Source organism: Chinchilla lanigera, unplaced genomic scaffold, assembly GCF_000276665.1.
Source record: "Chinchilla lanigera isolate Chin_1 unplaced genomic scaffold, ChiLan1.0 scaffold00018, whole genome shotgun sequence".
Lineage (NCBI taxonomy): Eukaryota > Metazoa > Chordata > Mammalia > Rodentia > Chinchillidae > Chinchilla > Chinchilla lanigera.
The window spans coordinates 29,075,560-29,087,502 of record NW_004955419.1 but is presented as its reverse complement, the minus strand read 5'-3'; positions in this window follow the sequence as shown (position 1 = coordinate 29,087,502).

Sequence of the window (11,943 nt, the reverse complement as noted above, 5' to 3'; positions counted from 1 at the left end):
ACAGGCTAAACTAGTCTGTGGTGTTAGCAGTCAGGGCCGCAGTTCTCTTAGGAAGTGGGTGAATATTGTCTAGGAGATCAAGAACCTCATTCTAAAATCTAGCTTCATCCCAGGATGCCAGCATCCCAGGCATCTTCTCTTGTGGTTCCAAATGTCTGAGCTACCTACAGGGAGTCCCACTTCCCCAGTACACTGGAGGAAACCCACAGAGTCTTTAGCTTTCTAGTTTGTGCCTTGACTTACTCTTCTGTATTCCCAAACTGATACATGGATGTAGAAATATGGAAATATATACTATGTAAGTTATAAGCTGGTTTTAAACAGGTATATTAAAAGGCAGTATAAAGGGGCTGGAAGATAATATGATGAGCACACAGATAACCATGACGCTCAGCCAAGCGTGGTACAGAGTTTGTGGAAACCGGGGGGGGGGGGGAGGGCAGTGTGCTCAGTTCTGCCTTGAGCTGGAAGAATGGTACTAACGCTCAAAGATGAATGTCAAATGGATCACAAAGCATGACTGAAAAAGCATCTCACACATGCTTGTTTAAAAGCTCAGAGGCAGGGCAGGGGAGGAGTCACTCAGGTGGAGAAGATGGAGAGCCCTGGCTGGGGTGGGGTGTGGAATGCGGTGGGAGATGAAGTAGATAGGGCAGGAGTAGGATACAACACCGCAGATTGGGTTGTCTGTGTGGAGGACCACCTAGGCGACTCTCCTTGAAAGAGGAGCAGTTGCCTCCATTTTGGCTGAGCCTAAGCCTCTCTCCATGTATTGACGTGTACAGAGCTGGCTAGGACCCTTTCCTTATCCTTTCAATTGGCTTTGAGCAATGCATATCGGTCTAGCCAAGGTGCTGGTGGTAATCTTTGAAGATGGCAGGCATGTTTCCCTGGACTGCCCCCACTTGTTCCCACAAGTGAGCCAGGTTGAGACGGGGTGTGTGAGCCAATGCTCCACACTGTCCACTGAGATCAAGCCTTGGGATAGAGGCTATCACTTCCTGGGGCTTGCAAGATTACACATCACAGCTGAAGCACTGACCCCAAAATATTAGATACTACCTCAGTTGTGTTATGCAGATTACTCTTTCTGCATATCCTTCTCTCTGCATTTGCAGAGGTGATTTCAGGCCTCCTACCTAGCCCAGCTCATGGCACTCCCCTACTTCCCACGGTTCTTTTTTTTTTTTTTTTTTTTTTAAAGAGTAAGAGAAGGATAACAATAATGGGGGGGGGCTTACCAAATTACAGACAAAGTGGTAGGAAATTATCAATGGTTATTGTTTTACATATTGTTATCTACAAGATAGTTTCTCAGGAAAACAAATAGACAAATAATAGTGAGTTACAGACAAAAGAGGTAGGAGATTATCAGTAGTTGTTGTACTATACTTAGGTATCTTTAAAGTGGCTTCTAAAGAAAAGAAATAGAACTATACATGAGTGACCTATTGAATAATCATTAACTATTCTCAATGGTTGTTGTAGGAAACACATAATAATAAACATGCACCCATTTATGAAATAGGATAGGAACAATACAAACATTACAGAGTTATGGATAGATTAGTAGGAAAATATCAGTGACTGCTGTAATACATGGTGGTATCTTAGAAGTGGTTTCTCAGGAAGACAGAGATACGAAAGAAGGATCTAACAAGTAGTTACAGCCTAAGGGTTGTCAAAAATCAAGTGAGCTGTCTGGGGCCAAAACCATTTTTTGTAGCGTTTTCTCTCCAGCCTCTCATTGCATTGGGATCCCACAACCAGTTAGTGTCCTCTCCCCAACTGTCAGCACAGGCAGCAGGAATCCTGTTGCAGACTTCTCCAGGGCTCCACCACAGCCTGTACTGTCAGGGGAAGAATGGCTTCCAGGGAGTCTCCGCAGATATTGTGCAAGGTCCTCCTGGTTTACAGCTTCCGAGGGGCTCTCATGACCCCAGTCCACAGAACCTCTGACCCCTCGGGCTTAGTCTGCATTCTCATGGTCTCTGAGTCCTTGTTCAGCAGCTGCTCCTCTGCTGACTCTGGACCTTTCTGGTTCTTAATGGCAGGAGCAAGAGTGGCCCCTTGTATAGCATGTATTCCCAGGGGTTTTTCCATGTTTGAATAATTCACACACGTCCTTAGGTGGGCATCTGCAGCCGGTGCATGGTGGTCCAATTGTGTCATTGTTTCTCTGTGTCATGATAGTTCTCAATTGAGCAGCGGCAGCCAGCCTGAAGGCCGGTGCGCCACAGCAGTCTCGGCCGCATGGCTCCCCATGTGCCAGAGGCCCTCCCTCCAGGGGCCTACGAGGCAGGAAGTGAGCCAGCAGGAACAGAGCCAGCCAGAAGACCGCCTCTCCCCTCCCAGGGTTCTCACAGTCACTCATCTTCAAGCCACCCTCTTCTTCATGAATGAATAAAACCTGGGTTCTGCTGAGGCCTTTGTTCTGGATAGCCATCATCATGGCTGCACTTAGGACCCCCTGGCTCCCCATAACTATACATATGCCTTAGGGTCTTTATTCTTGCCATGGGTTGCACTGAAAGTGGTAGATTGGAATTAATGCACTGAATTCCAATAACTTTTCATGGGATTACAAATACAAACTTCCTGGGCCGAGACGAGGACTGGGAAGGCTCTCTATATGTCTGGTTTCAGGAACAATGGGTACAGGGGCGAGCAGCAGGATAGAGGCGATGTTCCAGAGTCCAGATGACATGGCTGAGGCTCAAAGACTCTGTCCTTGGGGACACAAGTGAGAAAGTGGGACACTAACTGGAAGGCCTGAGACTCTGGGCCTGCGTATGTGTGTGCAAGGGAGAGGACATTACTCAAGGTAACTTCAACTGTGAAAACTGTGTCCTGGGATGGAGTGAGGGGATCTTGGGGCAAGTTCTCGGTTTGAGGACCTGAGCCCAGGCTGGTTCTGGGCCTTTAGCTGATCTACCCCACCACTTGTGAAGATCTTTTTTCGTGGTTGTTTGTTTGTTTATTTTTGCAATATTAAGGATTGAACCCAGTACCCTACACATGCTAAGCAAGCATTCTACCACTAAGCTATAGGCCCAGCCCTTTTTATTTTTAAAATTTTATTTATTTATTTATTTATTTATTTATTTATTTATTTTGAGGCAAGTTCTTGCTGAGTCACTAGTTTGCCTCAACTGGGTTCAAATTTGCAGTCCTACAGCCCCAGCCTCCCAGAGTGCCAGCAAAGGTATGTATGACCACAGCTGGATTTAAAAAAATTTTTTTTTAATTTTGAGATAGAGACTGACTAAATTTCCCACACTGGCCTTGTATCTGCAGTCTACCTCAATCTTCCAAGTAGCTGGGATTACAGGTCTGTGCCATCACAGAGGCTTCCCTTGTTTTGTTATATTTTGTTTTGTTTTGTTTTGTTTTCAAAAAATCAGATTAGGAAGGATTCTTAAAGTTTGTTTGTTTGTTCACTTATGTATTTCGGCACTAAGGATTGACTCCAGAGCCTTTGCACTGAGCTATATCCCAAAGCCTTTTTTTTATTTTTTATTTTTGAGAGACAGTTTGGCAAAGTTGCCCAGTCTGGACTCTAAGTTGCAATTTTCCTGCCCCAGACTCCCAGAGTGCTGGGATTACAGGCCTGTGCCATCAGCCCCAGCTCTTGTTTTATTTTGGAATTATCTCTTCTTGCCCCCAACCCATCCTAATTTACAGATGGCAGTACTGGGGCCCAGCAAAGGGAAGAGAGCATCAGGGCAGGGAGTGTCGTTGGGCTAAATCCACACAAAGTAAGCGTGTGGACACCAAGCTGAGGGGGTCCACGGCTTGTCCACTGCCTGAGGCAGGATCCCTTCAGGGCTGCAAGGACCAGGACTTCAGAAGGTGCCCCACTCTTGCCACCTACCGCCAGGGGGCCCCTGGACCAGTCATTTGGAGAGTACAACCAGTGTAGATTGCAGAAGTGTGCTGGTGTCATTTGCAGTTCAAAGAGTTCCTTTTGAATTTTGGTGGGGTATTTTGGCTGGGTTTTTAAGAACTATCCAGATTAGCATTGGGTAAATTCCCACGTATAAAGTCCTCTTGTTTTCCATGACCAGCTTTCAAAGTGGAAGCGAGTCCATAGCTGGCTTGTCCCAGACAGTATGTTTAATGGGCAGAAGGAACAAGGGGGTCCCCCAAATCCACACCCAACCCTGCCCTGTACTTGTTCATGAGTTACTTTCTCCTCACTGAGTAGACAACGCACACTCTGTAAATGCCATTCCCCACTGCACACCTGCGGCATTTGCTTCCGTAATGAGCAGGGACCCCAGTAATTTCTACAGTGTAAACCAGACCTCACCTCCCAACAGGGCCGCCCCGGCTCCAGATGATGGAAGAACCAGAGGAGAAATTGTGGGGCTGTTATGTGGAGCATGTGGGAGGACATTTACCCTTAATCTGCAACAGCAAGCAGAAACACTGAAACCACACTCAGGATCTGGAAGCAGATTTATTTACGTCAACCGGCAACGATCAGGATCATTCCCTGAATATCAGGTCCGGATCTCTGGTGGTCTAAGTCTTATATGCGATAAGCAAGTAGGAAGTACAGAGGCAGAATGGCTTGTCAATTGGGGATTGGTTTATACAATGTGCGTCACAGTGACCAGCTGTTTCCAAGAGACAGAAGCAACCCGAATTGGAACAGGAACTATTATCTGGGCAACTAAGAAACTGAAATATACCGGCTGGGGAGGGCGGCATTTTCTGTTACAAATCAAAACATGGGTGGATGCTCCTCCCAGCAGTCATCCGGAGAGGGTTTGCTGTGTGGAGGGATGCACAAGAGGGGACGGTCTCGCATCCCCCTGCAGCCTGTATCTCTGTCACGGTTCCCCTTGGGATCCATTCTCCCATCTCTCTGGCTCTTTCCAGCAATGTCTTTTCATGCTCTGCAGTCAGTGCCAGTGCCACCTCAGCGGGCCACAGGCCATGTGCAGAATGCAAGGCAGCTTTTCGGCCTGTTGTGAGTGCGGCTACAGTGATCTTTGTTCCCAACAAGGGACTCAGTGGGTATTCTACAGTCACACAGCCACAAGACTATCTCATCCCAACCCTAGCGCTGTCCTCTGTGATCCCCCAGCACTTCACATTTATATACTTTGCACTAGAGTATCGGCATAGTGACCATTGGAATAACAGAATAAAATACATTCTAAGATCTATTTTTAAAAGTGAAAATAAAACCGTGTGTGTGTGTGTGTGTGTGTGTGTAGAAAGAGATAATATATAAAGAATTTTGTATTTCTGTATTCTACTTAATGTTTGGTATATAAATGTATATATGTGAAAGAATACACACACAAATACATCCATAGTAATATGCCTTTCCATATTTATAAAAATCCAAAACAATATATACCAAATTGCTCCTCTTACTCATCTCTGGGAAATGGGCCATTACTTCCATATGAAGTATTGTTTGAATGTATTACAAGCATGTATTACATTTGAAGTTTTTAACTGAAGTTTCAAAGGAAGAAGTTTCCTGGGTGTGCATCTATCTTTTCTCTTGCTGTATGTTAGGGACTTTTCCCCGGACCCAGCACTAACCAAGGCCAGGGCACAGAGGGAAATGGGCAAACATTTGTCACATGAACTAAAAGGAGGGCACAAGTGAGCTTGGCATCCTCCAGCAAGGCCAAGGCTCTGGGGGTGATGGCCATTCACAGCATGCAGTTATGAAATGGCACGTGGGACCACTCTGTCAAGGTTTGTTGAATGAGGGAGGGCCCAGTCTGGGTGATCATGGATTCTGAATTTGTGTATCTGAATTAGTGGGACTTTTTGTTGTTGTTTTGTTTGGATTGATTGATTTTTCTCCTTACAAACCCTGTATTGAGAGCTGGCTTTCAATAGATCACAGTAAGGCAGCTGCTCTGACATGTACGAAACCCTGACCCAGAGGCGGGTCATCTACAGATGGTTAGCACCAAGTTCCCCACAAACTTGAGTTATGTGACAGTGAATTAATTTTTTTTATTTATTTTAAAGAAAATAGTAAAGAAAAAAAAAAGAACAATAGCAAAATACAAACAACACTAAGCAAGGGCATTAAAAATTATATGGGGTTTCAAACCAAATGATAGGGATTAACAGTGGTCGTTATATTACATATTGTTATCTTCAGTAAAGTTGTTCAGATCACCACATGTAAGAATAAAAGATTGATCAAATCATTTAACGGAATTAGAAAATAATAATTTAAAAGAACATTAGAGACAATACATAGTGTCACTAGGCAGGATTGTAGGAACTCACCAATGGATGTGGTACTGCAGATTGTTGTTGTCACATAAATTGCTCAGATTACCAGATACAAGCATGCAAAATTAGTCAAAATATTAAAAAAAACCCTTTAATCATTAACTGTTCCCTTCAACAAACCATCAGACACCAACAGCACAGTTATGCTGCTGATCCATATATATATATAAAATGCCTTAGTACTTTCTTTTTCTTCTTTCCCTCATCCCAGTTATTCCTTCCTTTGAGTAATTTCTTTCCCTTTCTTATTATCTATTGTACATTTTGGGTTTTATTTACTCTTTCGTGTTCTTACACCAGGGAGATAATGTGATGTTTACACATGTGGGTCCAATTTACTTCACTTATGAGTATGGTCTCTAGTTGCATCCATTTACCTATAAAAGCCTCAAGTTCATTTTTTTTATGGCTGAGTAATACTCTGTTGTATAGAAATACCACAACTTTTTTATCTATTCCTCAGTTGATGGGCATTCGGGTGGTTTCCAAGATTTAGCTATGACAAACTGTGCTGCTGTAAACGTGGGTGCACATATATCACTGTGGTATGATTTTTTTTTTGGTTTTTTTTTTTGGTTTTTCTCCGGTACCGGGAACCGAACTCACGACCTTGCGCTTGCCAGGCAGGCGCTTTTGCCGCTGAGCTAAATCCCCAGCCCCTGATGTTTTTAATTCTTCTGGAAAAATACCCAGAAGGGGAATAGCTGGGTTAAGTGGGACTTCTAATTCTAGTTTTGTGAGGAATCTTCAGACTGATTTCCACAGTGGTTTCACCAATCTACATTCCCACCAGCAGTGCAATAGGGTTCCTTTTCCCTACAGCCTCTCCAGCATTTGTCATTGGTTGATTTCTTGATGATAGCCATTCTTTGTGGGGTGAGATGAAATTTCAGTGTTGTTTTAACTTGCATTTCTCAAATGACTAATGATGTTGAACATTTTTTCATATATTTATTCGCCATTAGTATTTCTTCATCTGAGAAGTGTGTGTTCATCTCAGATGCCCATTTTTGGATTGGGGACCTGATATTTTAATATTCTTTATATGTTCTAGGTAGGAGTCCTTTGTCTGAGGGGCAGTTGGATAAAATTTTTTCCCAATTCGTGGGTTTTTTTTTTCACTCTGTTAGTGATTTCTTTTGATGAGACACTGAAATAGGAATACCAGCTGAACAGGTCTTGGAAATATGTTCTCCCTGGGTTTAAACTTTTTAAATTATAAAGTAACAGAATTGTATTTCAGAAGTTTAAAAATAAACAAGAAACATATCCTCAAACTGCCCTAATAAATCCCCTGGATGTATTTTCATGCAGTTCAGTTTCTTATCTACATATCACACATAAGACTGCTCATAAAATTCTATATTGTGCTTTTTAAAAACTCCATTATATCCTGAGCCTTTTTTCATCCTATTATAAAGTCCTCCCAACTTTTTTTTCAGAGATATCCCACTGTGCAGCCCAGACTGGCCTGGAGCTTGTTGTGATCCTCCTGCCTGAACATCCCTAGGACTGGGATTTCAAGCAAGCACCACCACACCCAGCCCCAAACTCTTATTTCATGACTGCAGCCAACTCCATTAAAGGAGCAGGTATGACTTACTTAACCAATCATCTCTTGTTACATTGAAATAGCTTCCCATTTTTATTACTATACTATTTATTAATTTTTTAATTACTAGTTTTTAGCCAATGCCTTCATGACTGTACCCAAGAGTAGCACTCAGAGATGCGTGGGCACCTCAGGTTCATATTCTCCAGAAGCAGAGGAGAGGTGAGCAGTCTCAAAATAGCTGAGCCACAAACTTTGTGACTGATGTGCACAAGATAAGAAACTCACACTGGAAAGTAAATCAGCCTGCTTTGCTGAGACGCCTTGCTATGAAGAAGAGTCCACTGCACTAAACAGTGTGCTCAGTGGCAGTTATGTGCATTCTTGCTAGAGCTCCTGATTCCTTCTGTAACCAAGAACTTGCAGACCTGCACTGCACTTCAGATGACATTTTAAGTAGCACTTGTCTATAGTTTCATTAAGCACAAATGGGTCCTGGTAGAAAGTTTACACTCAGGTGGATTCATAGTTAGGTTTTGGATGAGAATAACAGACTCCCGCCACAATGAACCTGGTATTCTGCTATGGCTTCCCAAGCAGCTACAACCTGAGGGTGCCCCATTCCACAGCTGTGATCGCGCTGCTCTCACACTCGAGGGTTTGGTTGTAGATCTCCACACACCACCTTGTGTAAGTCTAAACAGCAAGAAGGACCTAGAGCAACTTAATTGGAGGGGCCACCAGGACAATTACACTGTCAGCATATTTTACCCCGCAGGATAGTATAAAATACAGTAATTTTACATTGTAATTTGAATTATATGCTGCATAATGACTTTTTGATTCAAATGGACCTCAGATGTGTACTGCCTGGTAACGTCCTGGCCATCTTAGCATGTATAAGTATACTCTGCGATGTTTGCACAACGGCAAAATTACCTAACAGCGCAGCACATTTCTCTGACTCATCTTATTAAGCAAGACCGTGGTCCCAGGAAAGAGGAGTAAGACAGCAAGCGAAGGACAGATTTTAAGACTTTTTAAACTAGCCCAGTGTAGTAGCCCAAGCCTGTAATCCCAGCACTTGGGAGGCTGAGGCAGAGATCGCCTCAAGTTGAAGGCCAGCTGGGGCTAAGTAATAAGTTCAGAGCTAGCCTGAACAACACAGCAAGACTCTGTCTCAAAAAAAAAAGAGTTTTTAAACTAAAAAGTGACATGGTCAGGTTTGAGCTTTAGAAAGAGCAAACTAACTATGTGGAGAATAGAATTAAGGTCAGAGGTGGGTGCTGTAGTGGGAATGCCAGGCTTAGAGCAGTAGTTGGGGGTGGTGGGTGGCAATACTAGCCCCCGTTCTTTCCTCTCCCTGCATTCACACCCTGGCAATCACCCCACCCTAGGAAGAGTGGACTCTCCTACACTAGACTCTTGAATGAGCCAGCTGAGGTCGGTAGACCTGCCAGAGCATGAGAAGAAACAGCTGTTGTAGGCCTCTGAGATACTGCGGCTGCTTGTTATGCAGCATTGCTGCAGCAACAGGTAACTGATGCAGCAGGGATGGAAAGACGTGAATATGCACAGGGAAGTAATTAGAGATGGTGATCAGCTGGGTGAAAACTTGCAGTTTGGCTCAAGGACCTGGGTGGCTGAAGGTGCCAGTGCCTGGGATGGAGAACTCAGGAGGGGGTGAGAGGCAGCCTGTCTTGTTAGACATCCCATACACTTGCTCCTTTCCCATGATCTTTTCTTTCTCCTTGTTCCAGGAGAAGCCCAAGTTCCAAGTAACTGTGTCTGTCAGGATAAGCCCCATAGGGATTATCTTCAACCCTGCCATACTCAACTGACCCAAAAGACCACTGGCTGCACTGAACCTTCTCCTCCAGGACAGACCCATTAAGACAACTCCTGATTTGAATAAGGGGAACCGGATTTCCTAGCCATGGGTGCAGGGGCCAGTCAAGAAAGGCCCACAGATTTCCCAGGGCTTCACCCAGCAAAAGCAGCCTACATCTCGTTACTTTCACTTACTTAAAATACCTGCCTTTGCAGCAGTGAAACTGCCCAAAATACTCACTTCTTTATTTCTAGCTAGACAAGTTGAACTTAATTTGCATTGGATAATTACTTTTAATTAAAGTGATAAGAATCCTGTTTTGTGGAAAAATCATCTTGTCCAAAGGCCAATTTATCCCAGCCAAGAAATAAGGAGACCAGGACAGGTGGTGCTCACCATTTGGGCCGAGAGGCCAGTCCCCAGGACTGGAGAGATGCCCCAGCTGAGTCCTCGTTGGGGACCTCTGAGCCTGTGAGCCAAGTGGGACCACTGCCCGGCTCTCCCTTCAACCCTGCCTGCCCCACAACTACTCTTTCTGCTTTAATGACGAAGATTGCGGCTCCTGACAGCTTCCAGGTTGCAGAAAAGGCCTTTGCTCAAAGAAAGCACTGAGACAGGGGCAGGATGTCTAGGTTCTGTGGGCAGGTTTTCCAGAGCAGAACCTGCCCAGCATCTAAGCCCATTTCCTGAGTATTCCGTGTGCTGCTGAGGCAGAGGTTCATTTGCACCAGGCAAAGGAAGCAGGGTTGGGTTCTGAAGCCTCCCTCAGAAGCAGCTTATTCGAGCCTGCTTGTGTGTTCAGGAGCAGACAGCTTCCAACCAGGGGCTTTCAGGAACTGAAGCACTGAGTCCTGGAAGACTACAGAGAGAAATCGTCCAGGGCGGGAAGAACCGTGATGTTGTCCTGGGCCATGGGCTCACATGTCTTTAGCAATGGAGAGCTCAGTTCCTTCCCCGAAGCCCCTCTGCCACATCAACCCTCGTGGGAAGCCCGTTGGAAAGGCCTGCGTGCATCCTCAGGAGAGCTCCCACAGCACATGCGACCCAGGCCCTTGTCCTCCTGGTGCCCTTCTACATGTCTCTTCTGTCCACTCACCCTGCCATTCTCAGTCACTGCCCAACGAGGCCTGTACAGCTATTCACTTGGCTACACAGGCAGCAAAGCTATAACCCACAAGCCCAGCTCCTTCCGTCCCTCTCTACACCCTGTTGCCCACGACGGTCTCAGTGTGTGCATGCTATTCTGAGCCCATTTTCTTCACTCGACATTATACATTGCTATACATCATCACGTATCTCTTCATAAAGCCCGGTGGGCACGTCCTTCTCATTGGTTTATGGTGACCTCACAATCCCTGCATCCCATAGAAATTCTCTACTTTCTTTATAGCCTTCTCTACTGTTGCACATCCAGAAAATGTGCTTCCCACCGACTGAGCTGCTGCAAACCTCTCTCCCCAGCCACTTTCCTTCTTCCTGATACCGCACGCTCACTGAAGCCTAAAGCAGGTACATTTAAGACTGTGTGCTTCAAAGCTGTGCAAAGACTGTTCTTTAAATGCGTGCACTCCCAGTCCTATTCAAACTTGATTAGAGGGGGCTGGGGATTTAGCTCAGCAGCACAGCGCCTGCCTGGCAAGCGCAAGGTCGTGAGTTTGATTCCTGGTACTGGGAAAAAAAAAAAAAAAAACTTGATTAGATTTACCAACAACAAAGCATGCAGCCCAGAAACCTCCTCCGCCAAGTGGCAGCCGAATTGCCCCACTGAGGCAGGTGACCACCACACAGCTTGGACCACTCTGCAGCTCGGGCCTCCTGAGTCGCCAGCATCCTCCCCGGGGATGGCAGGGTGACCCTGAGAACCCCACGGAAGGAAGATGAGGAGGCCGTAACAATGTGTACAGGACTGTGTCTTTATTCAACTTTTATGTTGTGCAGAAGGCTGCATAATATTTTTGACAAAGTAATTGATGTGATTTTCTCTATAAATATTTAGTTACATGGAAAGATTTGGTTATAGAACATGTTGTTAAGTGGAAATCAAAATTACAATCCAGGGCCGGGGATGTAGTTCAGTGGTAGATGCGTGCCTCCAGGTGTGAGGCCCTGGGTTTGATTCCCAGTACTGCCCGCCACAAGGGCAATCCACGTAATTCCATTCTGAGGGAAAGACAGAAAAACTATGTTTCTGTTGATCTTCCTACTGCTAGTTACATTAAAAAGTTGAGGAAGGAGGTGCTCCACACAAATAACTGCTGCGTGTTTGGGCCCAAGTGCTCCT